General features: G+C 39.0%; 1 long non-coding RNA gene and 1 pseudogene across 1 annotated transcript; one reads left to right on the top strand and one right to left on the bottom strand.

Annotated features, from left to right (window-relative positions):
• Positions 1-800: 800 nt before the first annotated feature.
• Positions 801-1,989, bottom strand: LOC102500549 (uncharacterized). Its single transcript, XR_336755.1, has 3 exons — positions 1,953-1,989; positions 1,633-1,737; positions 801-1,384 (listed from the first exon to the last, which is right to left on the bottom strand). It is a non-coding gene; the product is annotated as an uncharacterized LOC102500549 (long non-coding RNA).
• Positions 1,990-5,525: 3,536 nt separating this feature from the next.
• On the top strand, positions 5,526-6,411 carry LOC102502780 (swi5-dependent recombination DNA repair protein 1 homolog pseudogene; annotated as a pseudogene).
• Positions 6,412-6,610: the final 199 nt, after the last annotated feature.

Raw genomic sequence — 6,610 nt, 5'->3', positions numbered from 1 at the left:
TTGATTCTGTTTGGGGTCCTTTGTATTTCTTGAAACTGGATCTTTGAGTGCCTCTCTAGGTTTGGGAAGTTTTCTTGCAGAATTTCATGGAATAGATTATCAATGCCCTTATGAGTCTCTTCATCTTCTGGGATACCAATTATCCAGATGTTTTGATGTTTGATGGTATCTAGTATTTCTAGTATATTATTCTCATTTTGGGGGGCCATTTTCTCAGTCTTCATGGTCAATTTTTCTAGGCCAGCAATTTTCTTTTCTATGTCTGAGATTCTATTTTCTGTATGATCTAGTCTGCTTTTAATACTTTCAAGGGAGATTTTGACTTCCTATATTATAGCCTTCATCTCTAACAGTTCCATTTGATTCTTTTGTAAAGTGTATAATTCCTCTTTTAGATCTTGCAAGAATTTCCTCACCTCCTGGAACTTGTCAGCTCTTTTCTCCTTTCTCTTCTGCAGTTCATTGTCTCTCTTCTCTTCCATCTCTGTTAGCTTCTCCATTATGAATGTTCTAAATGTTTTATCAGAAATTTCCATGATTTCCATTAAACTGTCTGTAAATGAAGAGAAGTTATTCTTTTCCCTTAGAAGAGAGGTATTTTCTTGCTTTCCCACATTCCTTGTGGCCCTGCAGTGATTTCTAGTCATCTGATGGATGATGTGTTTCTTCCTAATTCTTGAAGTTCCATCTGAATGTTCAGGAGCAAGCAGAGAGAGATGATTTGGAATCTCTTTGCCATTCTGTTGTGATTGCTTTGTGCAGCAAAATCAGTAGATATTGAGGAATACTTTAACCCTAATAGTATTTGGATGTTTGGCTATGGTTCCTTAGATCCATCACTCAAGCTTGTGGACTAGAGGCTGAATTATCAATAGGAAATCTTCATTTCTCTTTTACCCTGAAATCACTAGTTCCCAGGAGCCATGAGGAGTCTTCTTCTCCCTTATGTAATATCTTAAAACCAAAAGCAAGAAAATCTTCTCATCATAAGTTTTGGATGTTCTTCTGAGTTAATAATTTCACTCTGGTGATTTATAATTCTTTTTTGTGTGTCCTGTTTTCTCCTTTCCGACTTCCTAAGCTCCACCTATTCTAACTGCCTCTATCTTGGTTTCATGGCCCTCAGATTTAGACCTATAGTTGTAGTCCCATGTCTATCTAAACTTCATCCTCAAATCAAAATCCCAGCTTTAACTTTCAAGAACTAATCCACTCCTTGAGTAAGGAATCTCATCTTTTTGGGGGATCATTGCTAAGGTGCCAGATGAAATAACATATGCAAGTTCAGTGTAAAATAAGCAGTTCAGGTCCCGGAAGCAACACCTGCTTTCTTTAAATGCATTTTATGTCCATATTATCCTCTGCCCAGATGCTCTCTTCTATCCTGAAAGGAGAAATCAGGCGATGGGAAAAGGCAGTTTTCAACAGTATTGAAGCCCCACTGTACCATAAAGTATTACTGTGAAGAGTCTGGTAGTTTGGGTTAAGTGTTCTTTATTTGCCAATACAAAGGCTTGCTGTCCAAGAAACAAGAACTACATAAGGTGACTGGCCCTGGACAGTTAGCATCTACACTGGGGATATGTTATGTGTGACCTCTAAATCCATCCATGCCTACCACATGCACCACACCTGCTTCAAGCACTTCTTTACAGCCTCTGTGCCTCCACATAAACAGTGTAGAAAGTTGTTAACATTCAATGCTCAGTGGAAGTATCCATTGATGACTTCAGGACTCTGCAAAATGAGTGAAATTTGACCAAGTTAACTTGGGGAGTGGTGGGCTGGTTCTGTGCCTTAGTGGTTAAAGCAGCCAGATCCCACACGGCCCCTCTAGCACCTAAACCCCAGACTCAGAGGCTTAAGAAACATGCTGGATGCATGTGCATGTGTGCCCAAAATCTGTAAAGGAGGAAGAGATAGAGGTAAAGGGGTTGTGGTGTAACCATTACCGATGGTGGTGGTGGTGGTGGGGGGTGCTCCTCTTCTTCCTCTTCTCTGTTTCTTTCTGGTCAGCGCATATGCCATCTAGAAAGAAAATGGGGATGTGCACAGAAGTGTGTTTCTCTGTGCACTAAGAGTAAAATGGAGCTAAGTGATACTAAGAATTATATAGGATTTTTAGAATAGCAAGAGGACAAACAAAATTGTCATATTTCCTTATCCCAAAAACCAAAGTGTCCTGAAGACAGAGATTTTGTTATATAATGTTGGAGTCCCAAGTAAAGAACAACTACCAATTCATATCATTGCAGTAACAACTGGGCTTAAAATAAATTGTTGCTAATTTGGCTACCACTCCATGGGTTTCTCTGAGATTAGGCCCAGAGCTCAATAGGTCTCAGGTGAACTTGGAGAATTTCTCCTGCTCCCAGGACACAGAAATCCTAGCGCCTCCTTACTGTCCTTCAGATCCTGATATGAACTCCAAATAAGAATTCTTCAAGATGGGTCCTAAATGCTAAGGGGGTCTAAATATTACAAGGTGTTCAGCAATTGTTTGCTGACTAGAGTTATGCATGTACTCTATGTTCTTGGAGAAACAACAGCTGAACCTTTAAGTGTTTATTTTTGAACTAATGGTGACTTGTGCCAACCATTCAAAACTAGTTTCAATTGTTTATCTGCATAAAGGACCTAAATGGGAACTTGGTGGAGAAAATTTACCCAGCCTCCCAACTCTGTTCCAGGGAAGGGTACTTTTGGTTTATACTAGAGGTTATGTGTTACTAGTTTTGCACTTGTTACTGAAATAAAGTCTTCTTTATCCCCAAATCTGTTTTCAGAATAATTTGTCCACACTGAGAAAAGCCTAAAGGAGTTCCGAGTGTCCTCATTCCTGTAAGTCTCTATGATGAACTATCTAGCATCCCCCAAAACTTTATCCCAATCCTCAAGGTCTACTGGATTCTAGAACTCTGCAGAAGCTCACCACAGCAATGAAGGGGTCCCGTGGGTGGTCTCTTGGGAAGGGAAATCAAAGAGGCTACCATTGTCTGTAAAATCCCAAGTACTCCCTGAAAAAGCATGTAAGCTAGGGTGACACTCTTTTTCTGCTGTCCCCTCCCAAGAGAGCCCTCAAGGGACATTGAGGATAAAGAGAAAATTTTGAGGTGCATGTTATTAATGGTAAAAACAACATGGAGGTAACACTCAGTGTCTAAGCATTTGGATAAATATTGCTTGTGTTCCTCTGTTGGGCTGAAGAATCAGGCTCAACTCCCACAGCAACCCAAGCCTTCTGAAGGAACAATGTAGAGTTTCCACCTTGCAAGAAGAGTGTGATCATTTAGCCCAATAGTGGTACAGAAGCCACCTTATATCCCACAACATGTTACTTAATAATTATACATTGTAAATTCCTAACATGCTGTAACGGAAACAGGAAGACTCTGCTATAATTTCTTTTAAGTTTTCATTCTCTTGTGTTGTTTCAGAAGAGAGGCAGAAAAAAGAAACTGGGGGCACCTCCAATAGGGTCTTCAAGCTATTGGACCTCTACCACTAGCCTCATCTAGCTCGAATGATGGGTACACGCACAGTGTGCACAGGGAGACCCAGGACGCAAACCTGGACCTTCCAATATGGCCCAACCATTGCAGTGCAATGCTATATGACCAAATCTGGCCTTTATTGTAGCTCTTAACAGTTGAATTAAGAAAATAAATCCCCCTTCCATCTTTAGCCTGGCCCTCTGCAGGTCAAGAACCGGGGGAAAGAAACAGGTTCATAGATCCTCTTCCACATATTCCTGCCAGGGCTCATGCAGCTCCCAGAGACTATAAGGGATGGACTTTCCAGCTGGTCCTTCTGTCACCAGCCCAGCCTTGTGCAGGCTCCAGAGCCAGAGAAGAAGGGGCAGGATTGCAGAACATTCTCCACATAGTCCTACAAGAACCTGCACAGCTCCCAGAGACAGTAAGGGATCAGGGCTTTCTGGCTTATCCTTCCATGGCCATTCTGGTCCTCTGCAGGTCCCACAGAAAGAAAGGAGAAGGGCCACCAGGCCTGTGCATCAGATGTGACACACGATTTTACCTACCATCTTAGAGTTCAATTCCTCAAGTCAGTGCTCAGCAATATCAAAACTAGAAAATTTTGAAAACAAGAGGAAAACTTGTGTGAATTTAAAGTATACTATAGAGGACTGCACAAACATATAGCCACTGAAACCTACCCCAACAATTAGGAGGAAACAAGTGCCTCCCCAAGTGTCTAGAAAACAAACCAGAACCTCAAGAATTAGGTGAAAAACAGGAAGTTTATTTCCCTCCAAAGAATATATCAACTCCTTAGAAAAAAAGAAATTACAGAAATGACAGTAATAGAATTCAAAATAGTTATTGAATAAAACTCACTGATATACAAGAGAATGGACAACCAATTTCTAGAGATAATAAAATCATCTTATGACATAAAAGAGACATCTCATAAAGAGATACCTTAAAAAAGAATAAGGCAGAACTTCTGGTAATGAAAATGATCATGCAAGAAATCAAAGTCTCCTTTGAAAGCATCAGCAGCAGAAAGGGGCACACAGAAGAAGCTCTGACCTGGAAGAAATAGCCTTTGATTTAATGCAAACTGTGGAAGAAATAATTTAAAAAATAGAAATGCTAGACACCATTAAATATATTTGTATAATGAGAATTCCAGAAGGCAAAGAAGCTGTTAAAGAAATAGAAAACCTCTTTTAATGTGTTTCTGGATAATGGACATTATTGGAAGAGAAGGTGAAATTTGAACTGGGTCTGTAGATTAATTGATGGCATCATGTAAATGTTCCATTTCCTAATTTAGATAATTATATTATGATTATGTGAAACAATGTCCTTGTTCCTAAGAAATATACAGTGAAGTGTTTAGGGATAAAAAAAAATAGGAGAAGAAAACCTCTTTCATGAAATACTGTCTGAAATCTTTCCAAATCTAGAGAAACAAAACCATATGAATTTAGGAAGCACAAAGGATACCAGATAGAATAATCAAAGCTAAGAATAGCCTCTCCATGGCACCTCATTGTCAGGTTGGCAAGAATTAACAACAAAGACAAGATTGTAAAAATGTATAGACAAAAGCTTCAAGTCACATACAAAGGCTGTCCTAATATCAGACCTTTCAACCGAAATAATACAGGCAAGGAACACATGGAAAGACATATTTATTATTATTATTATTATTATTATTATTATTCATACATTCAATTGCTATACATCATTTAGATCGTAAAGAAAATTTATCCAGCATGAAATATCCCTCAGACCAGTCCAGTTGAGAATTAAACCCTAAAAGAAAAACAATTTCAATCAATAGTACCATATCATATCAGAGTCCTCTGATCGATATAAGACAGAATAGATTTTAAGGCAAAAACTGTAAGAAGAGACAAAGAAGGACACTATATAGTACTAAAAGGGCCTATCCACCAAGAAGATATAACATTTATAAACACTCAACTATGGAGCACCCAAATACTTGAAAGACAGCTACATGTAAAAAAGAGATAACTTCTGCACCCTTTGGGCATGGCAGAGGGAGAGGTAAACTAAGATTTCATTTTCAAGAGGGAAAGTCCTTCAGACCCACCGGCACCCCACAGGCCTGTGTGAATCCACCCTCACCCCATACAAATAGTGCATGAAAACAATGTGGTAAAGCATCTTAAAGTAGAGAATGAAGAAAGTGGTCAAGATTTTTCAGAGAAACCATCTTCTTCAATGGAAGGAAATTGTTTGGAATTTCAAGAAAGTTTCAAACACATAGACAGTGAATTTGAAGAAAATGCACATTTGAAAAATGACTTAAAGAATATCAATACAAGCGAATCAAAATCATTTGATACAGCTGCTCTCCAAAATAATTTTTTGAGAGGTTTTTGCTACAGGGCGCGTGCGCTCACCAGAAAGACAGAAAGACAGTGAGACAGAAAGCGAGAAATCACCCCCTAGGGAGGATAGCCATGCCACAATCCCCTCTCCTCCATTCTCCTCAGTATCTTGGGCATGCATGCACATGCGCCCGGCATGAGTTTAAGCCACTGGGTCCAGGACTTGAACTGCAGTCAACTACATGGGAATTCAGTGACATAGTCATTATGCTAATTTTTTGAAGGAGAGTTGTCCTAAACAAGTGTGAGTTGAAGATAAAGCGAAATTGGTGAAACAGATTCAAGAGAAAGAAGACCATCTTCAGAGGCTAAAACTGGTCAAAATGTATAGATCAAAGAATGATCTGTCTCAATTACAGTTTTTAATAAAGAAGTGGAGAAGTTGTAGCCAGCTGATACTTTATGAGTTGCAGTCAGCCATGTCTAAAGAGAACAAGAAACTAAGCCTTACTCAACCAGTAGACCATTATGGGTTAGATGGTAAATTGCACACTATAATGGAAGTGATAAATTGCACACTATAATGGAAGTGAAGAAGAATTTTTAAGTGTTTAATTCATAAGTTTTTCTCCAGAATATCTTTGACAACTTAATTAAGAGATACACATTTTAAAGAGAAGATAACTATTAGGGCTTAAAGGAAGGTAACCTGATGGACATGATTTTAGGGCACGCTTACACAAACTCAGTTCTAAATGGAAACAATATTTTGGATAGATTTGC

This window comes from Tupaia chinensis, unplaced genomic scaffold (assembly GCF_000334495.1).
Source record: "Tupaia chinensis unplaced genomic scaffold, TupChi_1.0 Scaffold143116_1, whole genome shotgun sequence".
In the NCBI taxonomy this organism is placed as follows: domain Eukaryota; kingdom Metazoa; phylum Chordata; class Mammalia; order Scandentia; family Tupaiidae; genus Tupaia; species Tupaia belangeri.
Note: the sequence above shows the minus strand (reverse complement) of the source record. Positions and strands in the feature narration are given on the sequence as shown.